Here is a 23,467-nt window from a genome sequence, read left to right as displayed (position 1 = left end):
GATTGGTGGTAATCCAACTTACAAGAGATGTGAAGGACCTCTTCAAGGAGAACTACAAACCACGGATCAATGAAATAAAGGAGGATACAAACAAACGGAAGAACATTCCATGCTCAGGCGTAGGAAGAATCAATATTGTGAAAATGGCCATACTGCTCAAGATAATTTATAGATTCAATGCCAACCCCATCAAGCTACCAATGACTTTCTTCACAGAATTGGAAAAAACTACTTTAAAGTTCATATGGAACCAAAAAAGAGCCCACATCGCCAAGTCAATCCTAAGCCAAAAGAACAAAGCCGGAGGCATCACGCTACCTGACTTCAAACTATACTACAAGGCTACAGTAACCAAAACAGCATGGTACTGGTACCACAACAGAGATATAGATCAATGGATCAGAACAGAGCCCTCAGAAATAATGCCGCATATCTACAACCATCTGATCTTTGACAAACCTGACAAAAACAAGCAATGGGGAAAGGATTCCCTATTTAATAAATGGTGCTGGGAAAACTGGCTAGCCATATGTAGAAAGCTGAAACTGGATCCCTTCCTTACACCTTATACAAAAATTAATTCAAGATGGATTAAAGACTTAAATGTTAGACCTAAAACCATAAATACCCTAGAAGAAAACCTAGGCAATACCATTCAGGACATAGGCATGGGCAAGGACTTCATGTCTAAAACACCAAAAGCAATGGCAACAAAAGCCAAAATTGACAAATGAGATCTAATTAAACTAAAGAGCTTCTGCACAGCAAAAGAAACTACCATCAGAGTGAACAGGCAACCCACAAAATGGGAGAAAATTTTCCCAACCTACTCATCTGACAAAGGGCTAATATCCAGAATCTACAATGAATTCAAACAAATTTACAAGAAAAAAACAAACAACCCCATCAAAAAGTGGGCGAAGGATATGAACAGATGCTTCTCAAAAGAAGACATTTATGCAGCCAAAAGACACATGCAAAAATGCTCATCATCACTGGCCATCAGAGAAATGCAAATCAAAACCACAATGAGATACCATCTCACACCAGTTAGAATGGCCATCATTCAAAAGTCAGGAAACAACAGGTGCTGGAGAGGATGTGGAGAAACAGGAACACTTTTACACTGTTGGTGGGACCGTAAACTAGTTCAACCATAGTGGAAGACAGTGTGACAATTCCTCAGGGATCTAGAACTAGAAACACCATTTGACCCAGCCATCCCATTACTGGTTATATACCCAAAGGATTATAAATCATGCTGCTATAAAGACACATGCACACGTATGTTTATTGCAGCACTACTCACAATAGCAAAGACTTGGAACCAACCTAAATGTCCAACAACAATAGACTGGATTAAGAAAACGTGGCACATATACACCATGGAATACTATGCAGCCATAAAAAATGATGAGTTCATGTCCTTTGTAGGGACATGGATGAAACTGGAAACCATCATTCTCAGCAAACTATCGCAAGCACAAAAAACCAAACACTGCATGTTCTCACTCATAGGTGGGAATTGAACAATGAGAATACATGGACACAGGAAGGGGAACATCACACTCCGGGAACTGTTGTGGGGTGAGGGGAAGGGGGAGGGATAGCATTAGGAGATATACCTAATGCTAAATGATGAGTTAATGGGTGCAGCACACCAACATGGCACATGGATACATATGTAACAAACCTGCACATTGTGCACATGTACCCTAAAACTTAAAGTATAATAATAATAAAATTTAAAAAAGAAAGAATGGAATTAGTGCCCTTATAATGAGACACATGAGAGCTTGCTTTATCTCTCTGCTTTGCCATGGGAGCATGCAACCAGAAGATGGCCATCTGTAAACCAGGAAGTGGGCCCTGGTTAACAAGATACTGGATCTGCCTGCACCTTTCCCTTGAACTTCTTAGCCTCCAGAACTGCGAGAAATAAATGTTTGTTGTTGAAGCCAAAAAAAATAATAAAATAAAATAAAATAAAATAAAATTCTCTCTAAAACGGTAGCTTTAAAACATGCCCATATACTGTTTAACTGTTATAAAAGAACATCAGCAAATACTCTAACCGAAAATATTTTCTTGATGTGACTGCATATGCAATCTTAAATACTTTTAATAACCATTTTATATGAAATAAACATATATTTGCTGCCCATGACCATATGCATGACTTTTTTTTTTTTTCCTGCCAAACTAATTGTGGTCATGTAACTTCAGCCTCTGTTTGGGGAAGATGTTTATCTTTCTGTGCTTTAATCTGTCCTAATTACTTTGGTTTCTTTACCACCATCACTCAGAAAGAACTTAATTGCTTTCTTTGAGATGCCAGCCCTACTTGAAATCACCAATATGGTTTGTCACTGAGGGAGAAGCAGAGCATCTGTTACCACATCATCACCTCTTCTTCTCTTGAAAAAGCAGCTGCAGCTGTTTTTAGTAAGATTTCTCATTTCATGTTCAGGGTTATGGAGAGGTTGACGTCTTTTTATTTCTGTGAGATAATCTACTGTAGGAAGGCTGGGTTTTTAAGCTTTCCCAATATTCAAACCATGTTTTGCACTGTGTTCTCTGTTATGGAATAACCCAAGATTTCATTCTAGCCTTCCATGAAGTGATATGCAACTTTTATTGGCTATTTCTCAATGAATTGTACTGTCTTATTTATGATAGACTGTGTCATTTTTAGCCCAAACTACCAACACATATATAAAAGACATTCTATTCTAGCACTTCATCTCAATTGTGATATTGTATTTCCTCTCTCCAGTAAGTCATGAGCTAGAAGAGGTTGTCCTATTTTCTATATATATAATTGTTCATCATAAAAAGGTGCAGGCTTAGATAATGAATTCTGATTCTCTAAATAAATAAACAGACTTTGTGAAGGAAAATTTGTTACCAGCAAAATCACCTTAGTCACTTTATACATGTATAAAATACTTTCCTTGTATTGTCTTTTCGATAGAACAATTGAATAAAAACAACAATAACAACAAATCTTATGCAAGCATAGGCGATGCATTTGCATATCAAATGGCTTATCCATGAAAGAATATTCATTGACAAATTCTATTAGGAAACCCTGGAGACTTCTGCCCCTGCCTAAATTGGGGCAGTAACATTGATCTTTGGTTGGACACTAAATCTCTTTTACCTACTTTACCACCATAAAAATAAGACTACTAGTTGCAATTGTCTGAGGCAATAAAAAGGTTTAAGGCCGGGCGCGGTGGCTCACGCTTGTAATCCCAGCACTTTGGGAGGCCGAGGCGGGCGGATCACGAGGTCAGGAGATCGAGACCACGGTGAAACCCCGTCTCTACTAAAAAATACAAAAAATTAGCCGGGCGCGGTGGCGGGCGCCTGTAGTCCCAGCTACTCGGAGGCTGAGGCAGGAGAATGGCGTGAACCCGGGAGGCGGAGCTTGCAGTGAGCCGAGATTGCGCCACTGCACTCCAGCCCGGGCGACAGAGCGAGACTCTGTCTCAAAAAAAAAAAAAAAAAAAAAAAGGTTTAAAACAGTTGTGCCTCCGTTGACTTCCTCAGTGTTAACTGAGGACACGAGTACTACCCTTGCAACAGAAGATAGACTAACATGACTGTACATACCCACAACTGAGACTGGAAAATTTTCTCCTTCACTCACTTCACAAGGGACAAGCAGAAGTTTCAAGACAAATTCAGATGATAAAAGCAATACCCTTGGCTGGGCACGATGGCTCACGCCTGTAATCCCAGCACTTTAGGAGGCCAAGGCGGGTGGACCACCTGAGGTCAGGAGTTCGAGACCAACCCGACCAACATGGTGAAACCTTGTCCCTATTAAAAATACAAAAATTAGCCAGCTGTGGTGGCGCATCCCTGTAATCCCAGCTACTTAGGAGCCTGAGGCAGGAGAATCACTCAAACCTGGTGGGTGGAGATTACAGTGAGCCGATATCATGCCATTGCACTCCAGCCTAGGCGACAGAGCAAAACTCTGCCAAAAAAACAAACAACAACAAGAAAAAAAGCCCCTTATTGACAATAAGACTTTTTTTCTTTCTTTTTTGAGTCTCATTTGTAGAAACCTAATTGCATCCAATCATGTTTCCATGCCTTTACCACTGAATTTAAGCCTTAGGTCTCCAGCATAGATGACCCTTTTTAAAAAAAAAATCAATTTAACTGATAAAATTGGGGTTATCATGTATGAACACTCAACCTTTTATCACCAAACCTTTGTAAACCATTAATTCTCCTTTCTGTGACAGAAATCTTGGACCTCTTTCTCTTTTTGTTGTATACAAAATGTTTTCAAAAGTGAGGCCTATATTTGCTGTCTCTGCTTTTAGTCCTCAATCCAATCTAACTTCTACTGGATCTGCTTATCATAGAAGTCACCTGTGACCTCTCTAATTCTAAATCATTGTACCTTTACTTATCAAACACTTCCATGGTTTTATTAAAAGTACAGGTTACTCTTCCAAGAGCTTTATAAATATACTTAGTAATAAATATGTAGAAAGAAAATGAGGTCTGTGTATCATTCGCAAACATTTTTAGTTTATGTCTAAAATCCGCTGCTGCATTTGGCATCGTTGTATACTACACCTTTGTAAAATTTCTCCTCTCTTGATTGCCATGATGAAATTCTCTCTAGGATTTTGTTTACTCAGCCTTCCTCCTCTTTTTTGGGCTTCTTTTCAAACCTTGATAACTTATTTTTCTACTCTTTTTTTCTTTACATGCTTTACATTAGGTGATCCAAACACAGTGAAGGTTGCAATGCATCTCAACTCTCATTTTCTTTTCATGCCTTCAATTTCACATTTATCTTTGCTTATTGAAAATCTCCATTAGTTCACTGTTCCCCAAAGCTAAGACTTTTAAAATGAAAGAGTACTACAAAACAGATCTCCCTCAAACTTCCCCATTTGCAGTAAATGTGTCACCACTAATCTCATTGCAAAAGACAGAATAGGCATCTCCCGAATTAGCCCATGGATATTTTGATTCTGTATCTTTAATAACTTTAAAACTTGGACCAAACTTTTCAACAGTGTATACCATATAGCTGTTTGTACATTTGCCCCAGTCATTTTGAGAGAAAAATTAATAAAAGATAAATATTACTTGGTGTAATTTATAGAACTTGAATGTTTTTCCAAAGCTATTTTTAATGTTTGAAAACTGTACATTACTCTATTCCATATAGATTTAGATTTAGAGCCTATTGAATAAATAACAGTGTTTTATCAATAAATAATATTGTTTCTGTATTAAATAGTTGAAGGCTTATAACCACAGGAACAAATAGGAAGACTAAAGCTCAAGCTAAAATGAGAATCTATTCATATTGTACAATGGTCATTTTAATTATATCTCCATTTAATTAAATATTAATCTAAAATAGAAATGATTTTTATATCATTATGCAGCATTTTACAATGTAGATAATAAAAACAGCTATTAAATTTAAAACAATATTAAGCTAAATAATTTAGAAAGTTGAAAATGCTTTTAGGGTAATCATCACAAAAATCATTAAACACATTCTCCAAGAGAGATATAAGTAGAATATGTATCATGACCATGTTCTGATTGACTTAAAACAGGAACACTGTTTTGTTTTGTTGTTTTTTTTTTTTTTACCAGAAATCAGTTTCTTGATCAGGTGAATTAGATACAGAAATATTCTTATAAAAAATGTGTTTGTTGTCTACATAATATAAAGAACCATACAGGAAGTCTTTGTAATATCTCCTCAAAGAACATTATGGATTTTTTTTTAATGACTAAAAACAAAAAGCCAGATTTTATAAAACATGGACACAACTAGGGGTGAAGTGAAAAGGAGTAGGTTTCTTTAAAAAACATTTTATTTTATTATTATAAACATAGTACTTTATCGTACTTAAATTTTTAAACTTTATAAAACAGGATAAGGAAAATATTAAAAGGTTCCCCCCTACATCTATTGTCATTATTAATTCATAGAGGAAATCAGTTTCTGGATTTAATATTTATGTTTAAATTTGTAATCATTAACTTGATTAACTTATTTTTATTATCTGAACACATTTAGGATTATACTAAACACTCTGTTCTACAATAAGTATGAATGATAAAAGTCTTCTCTCACTAACTGCATATAAATTGCCGTTCATATTTTTAAGGTTATATGTTATTTCATCTTATGGTTATCCCATATTTTATTTGGCAATCTTGTATTAATAGATATTTATTCCATTTCAGTTATATTTTCATTCTATTGCCATGAATCCTGCAAAGAATTTACATATGTATACTTTCCATCATTTGTTATAAACCTATAACTTGCATTCTGAGGAAGTATAAATTAACCCACTCAAATAGTTCTTCTCCAATAATTTCCTACACTTAATTTTTTTTTTTTTTTTTAAGATGGAGTCTTGCTCTGTCATCAGGCTGGAGTGCGGTGGCACGATCTCAGGCCACTGCAACCTCCACCTCCCGGTTTCGAACCATTCTCCCCTCCCAAGTAGCTGGGACTACAGGCGTGCGCCACCACACCCAGCTAATTTTTGTATTTTTAGTGGAGACGAGGTTTCACTGTGTTGGCCAGGATGGTCTCCATCTCTTGACCTTGTGATCCACCTGCCACGGCCTCCTAACGTGCTGGGATTACAGGCGTGAGCCACCACGCCTGGCCCCTATATTTAATTTTATCTATTCAAATTATTTCTAGGCTCCTAAATTAGTGAGAGTTCCTCGTAAGTTAATTTATGACAAATACAAAGAATTTCCTATAAGAAATAGTTGTATTTAATACTTGTTCTACTTGTCAACATTTTTTATTATTCTGGGAAATAAAGTGCAGTACATATTATTCTCAGGCTCACATGCAAATAATTTGGTGTTAATCCAAGTCTGAATTAATATAAAACAAGACATCTGTTTTCTTTTAATATAAGCTGAATTTATTCCAGAAATCTTTCTCATTTAATCACCTGAGAGAATATGTTAAGTATCTTTATTGAAAATACAGCTATATTTTCCAGCACAACTGTGTATAGTTCAAGTGTGATGGATGATGCACCCCTTTTGTGATGTTGTTTTAATGCTGGAGTTTATGTTTTTGAAAAACAATGTAGTGACAAAGTTTATAGAAGGGTATATGGAAGTGCCTTTTCCAGTTTTTTTCCTTTCTGACTGGACCTGGTTCTTTAAGACTACATGAATGACAGTTAAAAATCCTCAAATGAATTAAGTTTATATTCATATGCCAACCTAAAAAGTGGTGGAAAAACAAAGCTAAGGTGACACCATCCCTTCTCATCCCTTCTTTTTCATATCAATTAAGGAACAACATGGAGTTTTCTTTTTCTGTGCCAATCATTTATCCCTGTCCATTCTGTGCTTATCCGCATTCTTTTACACGGCTACTGAATTCTGATGAGGATGCAATGTCCACTCCAATCTGTTCAGCCTTCAGGTAATTACTTTGTGTACTTAAACTCTCATTCTGTTGAAATAAGATAAATAAAATGCCAGGATGCACAGTGGCCCTTTGAGCAGCAACCAGAGGTAATTGTCAGTCTTAACCTTTGCCAACCCCATTGATGTTGTTTGATAATGTAGTTGTCAAGGACATTTCTCCAGTGGCATTCTGGCCGGGATAGGCATTGTGTTTTTAAGGATGTACGTCTGACATTACAATACCTTTTTTATAATTAATTCTGAATTATACAGATTCCCAGTTGGAGAGTTCTGAATAGCAAATAAGATACGATAGATAATAAACATTTTAGATCAGATAGAAATTACTAAAGTAGTAGTGATATTAAAGAGCAATTTAATGTAAGTGTGCCGTAAGAAAATAATTAAAAAGTAGCTGTAAATTAAACATTAAGAAAATAGGTGGCCAAGTTGAAAGAATGAGATTACGGAAAGAATTAATTACTTATTTTGATTAACTGACAAGCTTGGTAGGCACACACACAGAGCCTCACCTGTACCCATGGTTTTCTTTTTATTTGTTTGCCTCTGCTAGTAAGGCAATGCAGAAAATAAGTTGTTTTCAACAGCTTTTCTGTAAAATAAAATGTGAAGATGATCTAGACAACCTTCTAAAAACAAAAATTAAATGCGACTGTGGATTCACCTAATGCTGCCTTCCTTCTATATTGTGTAATTCAAAGCCCAGGCAATTAATCAACCTTGTGCCAAAATGAGATCAGTTTCCTTCATCTTGCAAAGAGAACATCAATACTGCACACTCCCGTGCTGTTTAATGTGTCTGTCTGCTGATTACACTGGTCACCCACTGAAATTGGGCTTACAATAAAACCCACTGTATTTATAAAGTAATGTACAAGTATATTTACATGTATATCTCATTTAATTGATAATCTGGCAATCTCTAAAATAATTTATGTTAAAAATGAAGATATTGAGTGTATAAGTCAGATGTTCCCTGGATTATATTTGTAAGTCTCAGCACCAGACATAAACTAGGGATTCTCTCTTCACAGATGATAACTTTGCCCCTGCCACAGGACCTTCACACATGTGCAGCCAACACTCTAGCATGCAATCTTTTCAACAATTGAAAAATAATACATAAATGATCTGATGTTGGTACTATTGTTCTTTTTTTTCTTATTATTATACTTTAAGTTTTAGGGTACATGTGCACAATGTGCAGGTTTGTTACATATGTATCCATGTGCCATGTTGGTGTGCTGCACCCATTAACTCGTCATTTAGCATTAGGTATATCTCCTAATGATGTCCCTCCCCGCCCCACCCCACAACAGTTCCCGGAGTGTGACGTTCCCCTTCCTGTGTCCATGTGTTCTCATTGTTCAATTCCCACCTATGAGTGAGAACATGCAGTGTTTGGTTTTTTGTCCTTGTGATAGTTTACTGAGAATGATGGTTTCCAGTTTCATCCATGTCCCTACAAAGGACATGAACTCATCATTTTTTATGGCTGCATAGTATTCCACGGTATGTATGTGCCACATTTTCTTAATCCAGTCTATCGTTGTTGGACATTTGGGTTGGTTCCAAGTCTTTGCTATTGTGAATAGTGCCGCAATAAACATATGTGTGCATGTGTCTTCATAGCAGCATGATTTACAGTCTTTTGGGTATATACCCAGTAATGGGATGGCTGGGTCAAATGGTATTTCTAGTTCTAGATCCCTGAGGAATCGCCACACTGACTTCCACAACGGTTGAACTAGTTTACAGTCCCACCAACAGTGTAAAAGTGTTCCTATTTCTCCACATCCTAACCAGCACCTCTTGTTTCCTGACTTTTGAATGATGGCCATTCTAACTGGTGTGAGATGGTATCTCATTGTGGTTTTGATTTGCATTTCTCTGATGGCCAGTGATGATGAGCATTTTTGCATGTGTTTTTTGGCTGCATAAATGTCTTCTTTTGACAAGTGTCTGTCCATGTCCTTCGCCCACTTTTTGATGGGGTTGTTTGTTTTTTTCTTGTAAATTTGTTTGAGTTCATTGTAGATTCTGGATATTAGCCCTTTGTCAGATGAGTAGGTTGGGAAAATTTTCTCCCATTTTGTAGGTTGCCTGTTCACTCTGATGGTAGTTTCTTTTGCTGTGCAGAAGCTCTTTAGTTTAATTAGATCCCCTTTGTCCATTTTGGCTTTTGTTGCCATTGCTTTTGGTGTTTTAGACATGAAGTCCTTGCCCATGCCTATGTCCTGAATGGTATTGCCTAGGTTTTCTTCTAGGGTATTTATGGTTTCAGGTCTAACATGTGAGTCTTTAATCCATCTTGAATTAATTTTTGTATAAGGTGTAAGGAAGGGATCCAGTTTCAGCTTTCTACATATGGCTAGCCAGTTTTCCCAGCACCATTTATTAAATAGGGAATCCTTTCCCCATTTCTTGTTTTTGTCAGGTTTGTCAAAGATCAGATAGTTGTAGATATGTGGCATTATTTCTGAGGGCTCTGTTCTGATCCATGGATCTATGTCTCTGTTGTGGTACCAGTATCATGCTGTTTTGGTTACTGTAGCCTTGTAGTACGGTTTGAAGTCAGGTAGTGTGATGCCTCCAGCTTTGTTCTTTTGGCTTAGGATTGACTTGGCGATGCGGGCTCTTTTTTGGTTCCATATGAGCTTTAGTTTTTTCCAATTCTGTGAAGAAAGTCATTGGTAGCTTGATGGGGATGGCATTGAATCTATAAATTACCTTGAGCAGTATGGCCATTTTCACGATATTGATTCTTCCAACCCCTGAGCATGGAATGTTCTTCCATTTGTTTGTATCCTCTTTTATTTCATTGAGCAGTGGTTTGTAGTTCTCCTTGAAGAGATCCTTCACATCCCTTGTAAGTTGGATTCCTAGATATTTTATTCTCTTTGAAGCAATTGTGAATGGGAGTTCACTCATGATTTGGCTCTCTGTTTGTCTCTTATTGGTGTACAAGAATGCTTGTGATTTTTGTACACTGATTTTGTATCCTGAGACTTTGCTGAAGTTACTTATCAGCTTAAGGAGATTTTGGGCTGAGACGATGAGGTTTTCTAGATATACAATCATATCATCTGCAAACAGGGACAATTTGACTTCCTCTTTTCCTAATTGCATACCCTTTATTTCCTTCTCCTGCCTGATTGCCCTGGCCAGAACTTCCAGCACTATGTTGAATAGGAGTGGTGAGAGAGGGCATCCCTGTCTTGTGCCACTTTTCAAAGGGAATGCTTCCAGTTTTTGCCCATTCAGTATAATACTGGCTGTGGGTTTGTCATAGATAGCTTTTATTATTTTGAGATAAGTCCCATCAATACCTAATTTATTGAGAGTTTTTAGCATGAAGGGTTGTTGAATTTTGTCAAAGGCCTTTTCTGCATCTATTGAGATAATCATGTGGTTTTTGTCTTTGGTTCTGTTTATATGTTGGATTACATTTATTGATTTGCATATGTTGAACCAGCCTTGCATCCCAGGGATGAAGCCCACTTGATCATGGTGGATAAGCTTTTTGATGTGCTGCTGGATTCCGTTTGCCAGGATTTTATTGAGGATTTTTGCATCAATGTTCATCAAGGATATTGGTCTGAAATTCTCTTTTTTGGTTTTGTGTCTGCCGGGCTTTGGTATCAGGATGATGCTGGCCTCATAAAATGTGTTAGGGAGGATTCCCTCTCTTTCTATTGGTTGGAATAGTTTCAGAAGGAATGGTACCAGTTCCTCCTTGTACCTCTGGTAGAATTCAGCTGTGAGTCCATCAGGTCCTGGACTCTTTTTGGTTGGTAAGCTATTGATTATTGCCACGATTTCAGAGCCTGTTATTGATCTATTCAGAGATTCAACTTCTTCCTGGTTTAGTCTTGGGAGGGTGTTTTTGTTGAGGAATTTATCCATTTCTTCTAGATTTTCTAGTTTATTTGCGTAGAGGTGTTTGTAGTATTCTCTGATAGTAGATTGTATTTCTGTGGGATCAGTGGTGATATCCCCTTTATCATTTTTTATTGCGTCTATTTGATTCTTCTCTCTTTTCTTCTTTATTAGTCTTGCTAGCGGTCTATCAATTTTGTTGATCTTTTCAAAAAACCAGCTCCTGGATTCATTAATTTTTTGAAGGGTTTTTTGTGTCTCTATTTCCTTCAGTTCTGCCCTGATTTTAGTTATTTCTAGCCTTCTGCCAGCTTTTGAATGTGTTTGCTCTTGCTTTTCTAGTTGTTTTAATCGTGATGTTAGGGTGTCAATTTTATATCTTTCCTGCTTTCTCTTGTGGGCATTTATTGCTATAAATTTCCCTCTACACACTGCTTTGAATGTGTCCCAGAGATTCTGGTATGTTGTGTCTTTGTTCTCATTGGTTTCAAAGAACATCTTTATTTCTGCCTTCATTCTGTTATGTACCCAGTAGTCATTCAGGAGCAGGTTGTTCAGTTTCCATGTAGTTGAGGGGTTTTGAGTGAGTTTCTTAATCCTGAGTTCTCGTTTGATTGCACTGTGGTCTGAGAGACAGTTTGTTATAATTTCTGTTCTTTTACATTTGCTGAGGAGAGCTTTACTTCCAACTATGTGGTCAATTTTGGAATAGGTGTGGTGTGGTGCTGAAAAAAATGTATATTCTGTTGCTTTGTGGTGGAGAGTTCTGTAGATGTCTATTAGGTCCACTTGGTGCAGAGTTGGTACTATTGTTTTTAGTGTAAATATGCTACTAGGATCTTCTTCCTTTTCTGCCCCTCCCAGGGCTATGCTCTCACTCTGTAGCTGGAGACTATGTAAATAAATTGGCTAGGTTTCAAAGTTTGACACAGGTAAACGATAGATGATTTTCTAATAATGTATCATCCAGAACCACCTCTCTGAAGAACCTTTTAATATTCGTATGGTGACCCTTTCTTTGTAGAAAGTCAAGTAAAATTAAAAATTACAAAAGAGCAAGTCTTGATTCAATTTTCATAATAGTGCCCTTGAGAACGTTATCCTGCTTCTTTCACTTTCTAAAAATGCAGAAGAAATCATACTATTTCAGTTAAGTTCTCCCCATTGGATTCCCATTTTTACTTCCTATTTTATCAATGGAAACATTATTCTCCCATTTTGCTCTCTCAAAAACTTAATAATCTTGAAACTTTAGTATCTCATTCTCCTACACAACATGGTAAGAGACCATGACTCTCCATCATCTACCTGAAAAAATCCAAATACTTAGTCTATTAATACTTTTGTGATCCTGGACAAGTCAAACTCTGGGATTCAATATCATCCATTATAAATTGGGGATAATAAAAGTGCCCATCTCATATGGCTATTTTAAGTATAAAATTCATTATTATTTCTCATATATACAGCCTTTCAAAGACTGTCTGGGATATATTAAGCAGCACATAAAATTTAGCAATCTTAGCTAAGAGTATAAAACCCTCTGCCAACTGCATTTCTAAATTCTACCCATTTCCAGCCACTGCATTCACTCTTTCCCAATTGCCAAACTGATGTTGTCAATATTTTCTAAATGATGTCATCACAAATTTGTTGCCACATTTTTCCCTATAACTATGTCCTCTGTTTATGATGTGCTTTTCTATACTTTGGAATGATGGAAATTTTAGGTCCTAGTCATCAGACACTTATAACACAGTTCACATTTTTACCTTTTTAAAAGTATTTTTTGACCTTTTATTACCGGGTTACAGGATAATCACTCCAGATATGAATTTATAGGACTCATCATGTAACTTATACAGTTTTTATAAATATTGTATAAATACATCAGTGTAAAATGATATGAAGAGCTTGGTCCAGTGACTGGTAAACAGTAAGAATTCAATAAATGTCAAATATCATATATAATATATAAATATAATGTATAGTATTATTATTTTTAAATTATTTACATCACCCCCTTGGCTACAATGTATTGTTTTTTGACAAATTCTCTTTTTCTGCATTGCCTTTTAAAAATATATGAATACATATCTTTTATACCCATGTTTATGTTGTTTTCCCAATTCAACTGTACATTATTTTATTAGATAATTATTATTGAATCATCTTCATAATTCAGCAAATAGATGCCAAATTATGATAAAATGCCATAATGGCACCTCTCCTCTCAGAATTCACTTTAAAATATCATGTATTTTATGTCCTAAATATAATAACATGTAGTTTCAAAATGAATATTAAAGCCACAGAATTTTGTAAGAGATGCTTTTTCAGAGAAAATGAACAGCCTTTGGATCCCTAAGACAAAAACGAAAGAATTATCATTCAAAGCATATCAGCCATGTGTTCATTATATCCTGTCAATGACTTGCAACAACGATGTGATTAGAGTGGCAGTGGCTGGAATGTGACCAGGCTTATTCTGGTGGCATTGGAACCATGAATTCTTGGGTAATGGTATGCTTGGCCTCGGTCCTCTTTGCAATCAGATCAGTAGGATGAAACAGAATATCGAGGCTGAGTTTTAAATGATCAATAAAAGATTCAGAGGGAAAAGTATTAAAGGAGGACATGACTACCTGAATTTAAGTGTGTGTGGGATGTGAGAAGCATGCCTGTGTATACCTCTTCTCCAACTCATAGATTTGAAGAGACATATACAAGATCCTCACATAACCTTTTTTAAATATCAAACATATGGGAATCCCAAAATTGGTAAAATCTCTCTAACTTTTTTTATCCTTGATTTTTAAAAGTTTCATAGAAGGATCTTTAGATGAAAGACTGTATTTTTGAAGTCTTTTCACTCCCATAAATACTGTCCGATGGCCCTGGGCCCAGCTCTCATTGACATGCATGACCACTCGTTGGCCACGTACCTCCCTTTATTCAACAGTTTTAATTACAAACACCATTAAGAGAGAGCTGAGTTATACTGCAACCAACAAATACATCCATGCATTTTTTTTTTTTACTATTGTCTTTAATTTGTAAGGACGACATTTGTTAAGTTTTAATATTTGAACTCCCTCTCAGAGTAAAAATACTAAGTCAGCATTAGTTTGTTATGATTCGTTTCTGTCATTTTCTTTCTTCAGATTACTGGTAAATATCCAGTAATTTTATCTTTCGTAATACCTCTTTCCACATGTAAAGGGAAGATACATATTCTTAGCTATTAAACAATAATAGGCTTAATATGCATTTGTTTTCTAGCCACTCTGTCTGGTTATGTTGCATGTAAACTATAAATGCGTCTGTAAAATTTAATTTTTTTATGTTTTTCAGAATCAGTGGTGATATAATAAAAATATTAGCAACAAAGAATGCTGTAAAGAAATGTCAGGTATGTATTAAGAACACTTACTTATGCTGTGTAAAATATAGCTTAAATCCTCTATCAAAGTTAGAGATAAAAGAAGAGAAAGAGGCAGGAAGAAAGCCCTCATGAATGAAATTAAAGATAAGGCAAATACAATTACCTCTAGGTTATTTGAAGTGATAAAGAAAAGTGGAGGCATAAATACATTATAAGAGTAAATAATAAAAAAGCTTTTCTAATCATTTTTATTTGTATTCAAAATACATACAAGGTTGTTTTTACATACATACATGTACAATTATATTTTGCCCAGCCATATTAAATTGATATATGAATGGCTTATAGTAACCTATAATTATTTTGGTTAATAAGAAATTTAACATAAAATATGGTACATATTTATCTATAGCCAACTCAGCTTTGACTGCACTGTTCAAAGTTCAGGAGAAAGTAACAGTTTTGAAGTACATGGGAGAATACAATATTTTATGAAGTACATAGGGCAACAATAAGGCATTCTAAATATTTGAAGTTAAAGTCATCTAAGTATTTAATTTGAGGAAATGAAAAGAATCAGTTTAGTATCTCTAGAAGTGGCTGAGTGTGGTAGCTCATGCCTGTAATCCCAGCACTTTGGGAGGCCAAGGCAGGCGATCACTTGAGGTCAGGAGTTCAAGACCACCCTGGCCAACAAGGTGAGACCCCGTCTCTGCTAAAAATACAAAAAATTAGCCGGATGTGGTGGCTTGCACCTATAATCCCAGCTACTTGGGAGGCTGAGGTGGGAGAATTGCTTGGTGGAGGTGGAGGTTGCAGTGAGCCAAGATAGCGCCACTGCACTCCAGCCTGGGCAACAGAGTGAGACTACATCTCAAAAATAATAATAGTAATCTCCAGAAGTAATATTTTCCATTAAATTATATATTAGTGTCAGAAACGGAGCAGGTCAAAACTCCCATGCTGATCAGTAGTGAGATCATTCCTGTGAATAGCCAATGCACTCCAGCCTGGGCAACATAGAGAGACTCCATCTCAAAAAAAAAATTATATATTAATGGATATCTGAGTGAACCTACTATTCCTTTAAGTGACCAGGGTTTACCCCTTAGTAAGTTAAGTCAGCATGAAGCCTGAAAAAAGGAGACCTAAATTCATCACTAAGTTTCCAACGTTGTCCAAGAGCAAATTTGGTATTCTTAATTGCTGTATTCTAAACCACAATGGGTCATTAAAAGATTACAGCATTAGATTTTGTGATCATCTACTAAACTTCACTTTCTCTGAATGCACATCACTGAAGACCAAGTTAGAATAAAATTTGGCTTCTCTATATTGAGAGATTGCAAAAACAATCATCAATCTTGGGCATAGAATGCACCCTTAAAACAAGGTATTGTCATATTTTACTGGAATTGTTTGTTTATGAGGGTATCTCCCTGCTAAACTCTTAAGTGTTTGAAGTGCAGACTATTTCATTGTTCTCTCTGTATCCTCTCAAACTAGTAGGGGCCATGGTAACAAGGATCACTTCATACGTGCTTGTTGAATTAATCCCTTAATTTCTTGTTTCCTTTTCAGAATTAAAATATTTCATTTGTTGCATGCACAACAACATTCTTATTCAGTATAAATCAATCAAGTCCCAAGTGTAATTTTTTACATCATCAGAATTATATATCCAAGGCTTAAGATCTCCATATGATTTTCTATAATATGTCACCTTTTACTTTACCTCACCTTCTTTTTTTAATTAAGAGTGTATTTAATCACAATCTACTCACAGAAAGTGCTCGCCTAACAGTTATTTAATGTTGAAGCTTGTATATTCTTAAAACTGGAACTTGGCATGGGTACAGTATGAGCAGATGTTTATTAAAGTTCCAGAATAGGATAGACACTTAAAGATATTGAGTGATTCAGTGCACTGGTTCTGCAAGCTGCTGTCAGAAAAGCTAAAAGACTCTATGGCCTTTCTGTGTATTGCTGTTTTCAACAATAAAATTTGCATTTTAATCTGCAGGGATGTTCATATCTTTCCACCAGCTAGTATCAACATCCTGTCCAGAATCATCACACTAGAAGCATGATGGCCTTGACAGATATTTTCATTTCACTTAACAAATATTTCTTCCATCACCGAAAAGTTAACGCCTCCATAAGCAGAACTTATATTCCTTTGGAGGGGTCTAAAACTTCATTTAAACAAACAAAAGTGATTTCACAAGGAATTATATTGCCATGACAAATCAACAGTTTGAATAAGGGAATAGTCATAGGAGTTTCCGTAGCATCTGGAGTGCATAGAATTCAAAGTTCTCAAAGGGGAAAACATTGCCCTTAGTTATGCTTGCTCACTTTAGTGGAAATTACACATGCATATCAGAGTAGAAGCAGTTCCTGTTCAACTTACTGAAAATTCTAATTAGAGATCCATACAGTGCTCATCCAATTATACTTACAGACTGGCTGAAACCACTTATATAAGCAGGAATATAAATTAACACGGGTTGCCCAAAAATAGATACAAAAATATATCACAGGGTTAAATTTAGAAGAAAGACCAGCTATTAAATCACTAATACTCTAAAAGAGATAAAAAGAAAAACAAATTAGGTTCTCTTCTTTACTTTCTCAAGCCAGTTAATGAATGCTTTCCCAACAGTATTCCCAAAGATACTTGGCAAAACATCCCCAAGGAAACTCTTCTAAATCCTAAAACTTTTTAACATTTGTTGAAGGAAGGTATCATTTTACTTTCTAATACAGAAAAAAATAAGGACGAATTGCACAAAATGTGTGCAAAACTTGAAACTTACAGTGCAGTGTAGTATTATATGAATAAAATATGATCCCATTAGTTCTCTTATCACAGGCCTTGTTTCTTTTTCTGCAGTTCTGAAATTCTTCATCTATTTCTGACTTTCCCTCCTCTCATTCTGTGATAGTACGTGCTTATCACCCTAGACTGTAGCAGAGAAGGATTATCAGTATTTCAGAGCCCAAACCTGAAGATAGTACAGGGGTAACTAACTGGTTATTAATATTTTTGGCTATGCCTATAATTATCTCCATAATAGTTATCCATAAAGTTAGTACTTGTGTTAGTTGGAAAGCAAAACAAGATGAGTGTTTGCCATTCTGGCTTTGGCTGCATTTCCCCGCCTTGCAGCTCCAAACCATTGACGGAAGGCAACACCCTTATGTCATCCCAGGGAGCCTCACTTCATACTGCTTGCTTGATAGTACCTAGTCAGGCTGGTAAAAAGGAAGCAAAGGCTAATGATTTGCCCTGTTATGATTTATATAAATGCTTCATTTTCTGTGCTTTAATTTCTTGTATGCTTTTATAAATCAACTGATGAGATATATTTATTTCTATGCTATATGAAATAAAGCCCTTGAAGCTAGAATCATACATTTATTCATTGTTGTTTACCTTACAATACTTAACTCATAGCCTATATAGGCAGGAAATGCTCACTGAATTTTCACCAAGTTAAAGAAAACATAAGTTACTTGAAGTTACTACTTACTATGACTAGAAATATTTATGTTTCACATTGCACATACTTTTCTCTATTAAATTTTATGGGGTTTGACATTCACGAATGTCTTGGGATCAAGAAAGGAATAGCATTTTGGTACGCTTTCCATAGAAAAATAATATTCAAACCCTATCATCTTAATGTGGAACTAATTACCCAGAAGACAACACATTGTATTCAAGGAGTGTCTATATTTGTTTCCATTAATAGTTCTCTAGCACTTTAAGATATTAGTATTATAAGTCATGTTTTTGCATATTCTTGCACGGAATCGTCTGTCTATAGGATTTGTAGTGGCTATTTCATAGAATGTTGCCCATTGATTAATAATCAATTCAGAACCTTACTTGGACCTTATTTTTCTATTAAGTAATGCTGTCTCTCATGGTTTTCTTTGACTCATATTTTCTCAAAAGCTCACTTAAAATATAAATCCTCATTATTAAAAATACTGCCAGGTTGTGACTTTCACCATCAATTTTTGTCAACAAGCCAGAGCTTGGCTGTCTTGTTGACATAAGGGTTTCATTTGTTTTAATATCTCATACTTGTGATCACACTGCCTCATCTTTTCACACAGACAACTCTTGAATGTGCCACCGTTATCACTTCTCTACCTTTGCTGTCAATGTGTTCTTTAGTTTGGTGTTACTTGTTTACATATACTTTTATAAATGAGTACTGCTTCAGCAACACCAAACTATCTTCCAGGATACACTGTTACTGTATTTAAATAAGATCAATGACAGAAATGGAGATACATGAATTTTGGTACTTGAAATAAAGCCATTCCCCAATGCTCAACTTACTGTTATTATATGAGTAATATAAAAAGTTGCTAATTATTGTCAAATACATACAGCATAAGTATATACGTACTTAATATTCCTCACATTCTTCCTGGGATTTCTACCTGTCAGACTGTCACATCAAAATGCTTCATCCTTCCCCTCATCTGAAGTCACGCTGAATTCCTGACCAGTATCTCCTCAACCAATCTGTCAGTTATGGTCTTGACTATAGGTCTGCCCTGCTCTTCCTTTTCTGTTCCAGCTCCTGTTTTTGTTTTGTTATATCATGAAGATGTTTCTCTGGCCCTTGTGAAGGGAATACTTTTTCCATGGTTTTAAATAATACAGTAATTCCTTGATACTGCTATAGCTTCACTTCTGTGGGGTCCTAGAGAGTAGTGAGTTCCATGCACAACTGGAGAGAAAAGGATTCTTCGTAATTCCGTGAAGGCCTCGTTATTTAGCCCAGATTGTTGCAAAAAGTTAACTGCCTGCTAATTCTTTATTAGCATGGCCTCAGATCAAAATCAAGTGATTCTGTGGGGAACAAAGGCCATCCCTTACTCTCCAGCTCTCCAGCCTTCTTAAACCCTTTCATGTTTTTTTCCCCCAGAAATTATTTTTGCTACAGGAATTTCATAATTAAATAATCCATACATAAAAATAAGGACATATGATTGTGATTATGAGGATGTGCCTACTTTGGCAAACGCTATACCATCTAAAACAGTGGACACTAGCTGCGTAATGTTATTGAACTTGAAATATGCCTTGTCCAGATAGAGGTGTGCTGCGTGAATTAAATCGTGGAATTAGACGTCCTTTTACAAAAAAAATCATAAAATTTATAACATTTTATATTGATTACAGTTTAAAGGTATATATGTTAGATATATTGGGTTAAAGAAAATGTATTATTAATGTTAGCATCATCTGCTTTATTTTACGTTTTTTCATATGGATACTAGAAAGCTTGAAACTGCATCTTGAGCTCACATATGTGGCTCACATTATTTTTTTCTGTAGGACTATGCTGATATGGGGAATAATACCAAAGTAAAATTTATGGTTACGCTATTTTTTGGTAATAGTAAAATTTTTCAATAATAGTGTTAATTTTCTAATAATTCAGTGTAAAAGAGTGACTGAAAATAAATATCCTAATTCTCCATATGATATATCACATAATAGCACTTAATTCCTACATGTTATTCATTTAAAATTTGTTATAAGAATGTCATAACACAATTATTTAATAATTTTTAGAATAAAATTATTCTCAAAATGGCTCCCTTCATATTTGATACAGTCAAATATTAGTGTCTTGTTCTTCCAAGTTACTGAATTCCTATTGCAATCTGTTGGTAATACAATCAACTAGCAAAATGTTTAGTCTCATTCGGGATATAAAATATATTTTTCAGCAGGACTTTTTATTCTATTTTAAATTGAATTGTTCTGTACAAATATTAAATTAAATCTACTAAGTAAGAATTTTCTAGATAAAACTATATGTGATATTCTTTCCTCTGACATGCACCTTGGCTTTCCTGATCACTTATGACAAATATCTGTAGCGCTCTTCAAGTTCTACCATAAAATATACATTTCTAAATTTTAGTCTACAAGAAGCAAAAGAGGCACCACATTTGACAAAATTTATATGGCAAAGTACAAAGATGATAAATCTTTATATGTTAAAAATTGTAGGCCTGGCCCAGTGGCTCACGCCTGTAATCCCAGCACTTTGGGAGGCCGAGGCGGGTGAATCACGAGGTCAGGAAATCGAGACCATCCTGGCTAACAAGGTGAAACCCCATCTCTACTAAACATACAAAAAAAAATTAGCCAGGCGTGGTGGCAGGTGCCTGTAGTCCCAGCTACTCAGGAGGCTGAGGCAGGAGAGTGGTGTGAACCCGGGAGGCGGAGCTTGCAGTGAGTGGAGATGGCACCACTGCACTCTAGCCTGGGCAACAGAGTGAGACTCCGTCTAAAAAAAAAAAAAAAAAAAATGGTGAAACGTTTTTATAAGCCATAAATAGGTGGATTGAGTATAACTGCTAAGGTTTAGTTAAATCCACTTGAAAGTGAAGTGGCCAATGGCTGAGGCTCTATATAATTCGAATATCTTTTACAGAGCATTAGCTGCTACATCTTGCAGAAATGCTTGGGATTGGTGAAACCTACCTTTCCTGCAAGGAGGTCATGATAATATGGTTTTCTGACTTTACCTTTGAGAAGATGAGATACATAATGTGAAAAATACAAAACATAAAGGTAAGTAGTCAAAAATGTTGTATGGCTACAAATAAGACAAATGGTCACTATGATAGGTATTTGAAAATTTATATTTTTTCCAGAATTCCTTTCTCTATGACCATAGCTTCTCATTAGTAACTTTACATTTCTGGTTGCAATGGATTCTTTCACTCTGGTTCCACTGGTATATAAGAGAAAACCTAAACCATTATCCATATGACAGTCTTGATATTCAATAACAGTAAACAGTGTTGATGCTGTTAAATAACTCATTATTAACTGAAGTTGAGGGCATTTCTATACAAAACTCTACTCCTTATGGTAAAAATATATGTAAAATTGAAATTCATTGTGCATGTCATTTGTTTAACTTGGAATACTTTTTAGGATACATAAACTGAGTAATATCTTCAGTGGTATACACACTTTCTTATAAAAATTATGAGAAGCATAAAAATATAAGAAAATGAGTATTCCTTTGAATGTGTCTGAATTATTTATTCAAAAGTGTCTTCATGAATTGTTTCTGTTGCCTGTTTATGGTTTTTTTCATGGTGCCAAAGCATTTTGAAAGCTTTAACAGCATTATAGACAGATGGCAAGTGTAAGGGAAATGGAAGTTGGGTCTAAGATATATTATGAAACTCTAGCAGTAAGTTTCAGATTATTGCTTCCAATATATAAATTAAGTTTTCATAGCAGTGGTAGCAATGGTAAACATAATTCCTATGTTTTACACATATATAGGAAAAAATATGATACATTCTTTCATAAAACAGCTAACATTTTTCATCTATATGACATTAATTTATAGAACTTTTTTTTAACATTGTATCTATGAAAAGTATTAAACTACTTACTGAAAGCCTTGTCTTCTGTAATTTATGGTGGTGTTTAGTTGTGTTTTTTTTTTTTTTTTTTTTTTTTTTTTGAGACAGAGTCTTGCTCTGTCACCCAGGCTGGAGTGCAGTGGCGCAATCTTGGCTCACTGCAAGCTCTGCCTCCCGGGTTCACGCCATTCTCCTGCCTCAGCCTCTCCGAGTAGCTGGGACTACAGGCGCCCGCCACCACGCCCGGCTAATTTTTTGTATTTTTTTAGTAGAGACGGGGTTTCACCGTGGTCTCGATATCCTGACCTCATGATCTGCCCGCCTCGGCCTCCCAAAGTGCTGGGATTACAAGTGTGAGCCACCATGCCTGGCCGGTGGTGTTTAGTTTTATAAATACTTCTTTTCTTTTTATATATGTTGCCCTTGTTACTTCTCATAAATAAAATTTATAAATGTGTATTTTATCATAGAAATGATCATGAAATGATATTAAGTTATTTAAATTTATCTTTAATACATTTAAAAATTGTTATGTTAAAAAGATATCATATTTACCATTCTGGGCAGGAATAAATGTTTTACTAAGTGATCTCAACCTGCCTATAGATTATAATTAGAAATTCAATGACTTAGAGGAACCAAATGCTGAAACTGAATTATATCAAGCACATAGGAAATTAATTTGAAAATAGTATTAATTCAGCATATAATTAAATAATTGGACTCTGATACTCATTATAATTCTAGCAATTATTTTAATGAATTTAGTGTAAAAAATGAATGTGTTTTGTGGGATGTCATGTGAGGAATATGAAAACTCTGAAAACTCTTCAGTCACGCTTGGGAATTGGATTATCTAAGATATTAGAAAGAAAATTAACACTATTATTTAAAATAAGAGTATTAATAAAAGAGACAGCTATAAATTTTAGTTCAGTATTATTTTCTTTATCAACACTATCAAATAAGAATATAATGTGAGCCATAAATGAGAACTATATATATAGTAGTAAATTTTCTGGCAGCTACATTAAAAAGAAAGTTAAAAGAAAGTCATTAAAATGAATTACTTTTGATGACTTTTTTATTTAATTAATTCCATATATCTACATATTTTCAGTTTAACAGGCAATCGCTATATTAAATACATACATGGGATTTTCCTGCATACTGATTCTTTAAATGCTGGGCTATAGTTTACTTTTAAAGCACATCTCAATTTGAACTTGCTGTATTTCAAGTGTTCAGAAGCATCTTCTTGCCAGTGACTAATATATTGAACAGCAGAGCTTTATACTTTAGATA

Source organism: Symphalangus syndactylus, chromosome 4 (assembly GCF_028878055.3).
Source record: "Symphalangus syndactylus isolate Jambi chromosome 4, NHGRI_mSymSyn1-v2.1_pri, whole genome shotgun sequence".
Taxonomy (NCBI): domain Eukaryota; kingdom Metazoa; phylum Chordata; class Mammalia; order Primates; family Hylobatidae; genus Symphalangus; species Symphalangus syndactylus.
This window is presented reverse-complemented; position numbering follows the sequence as displayed.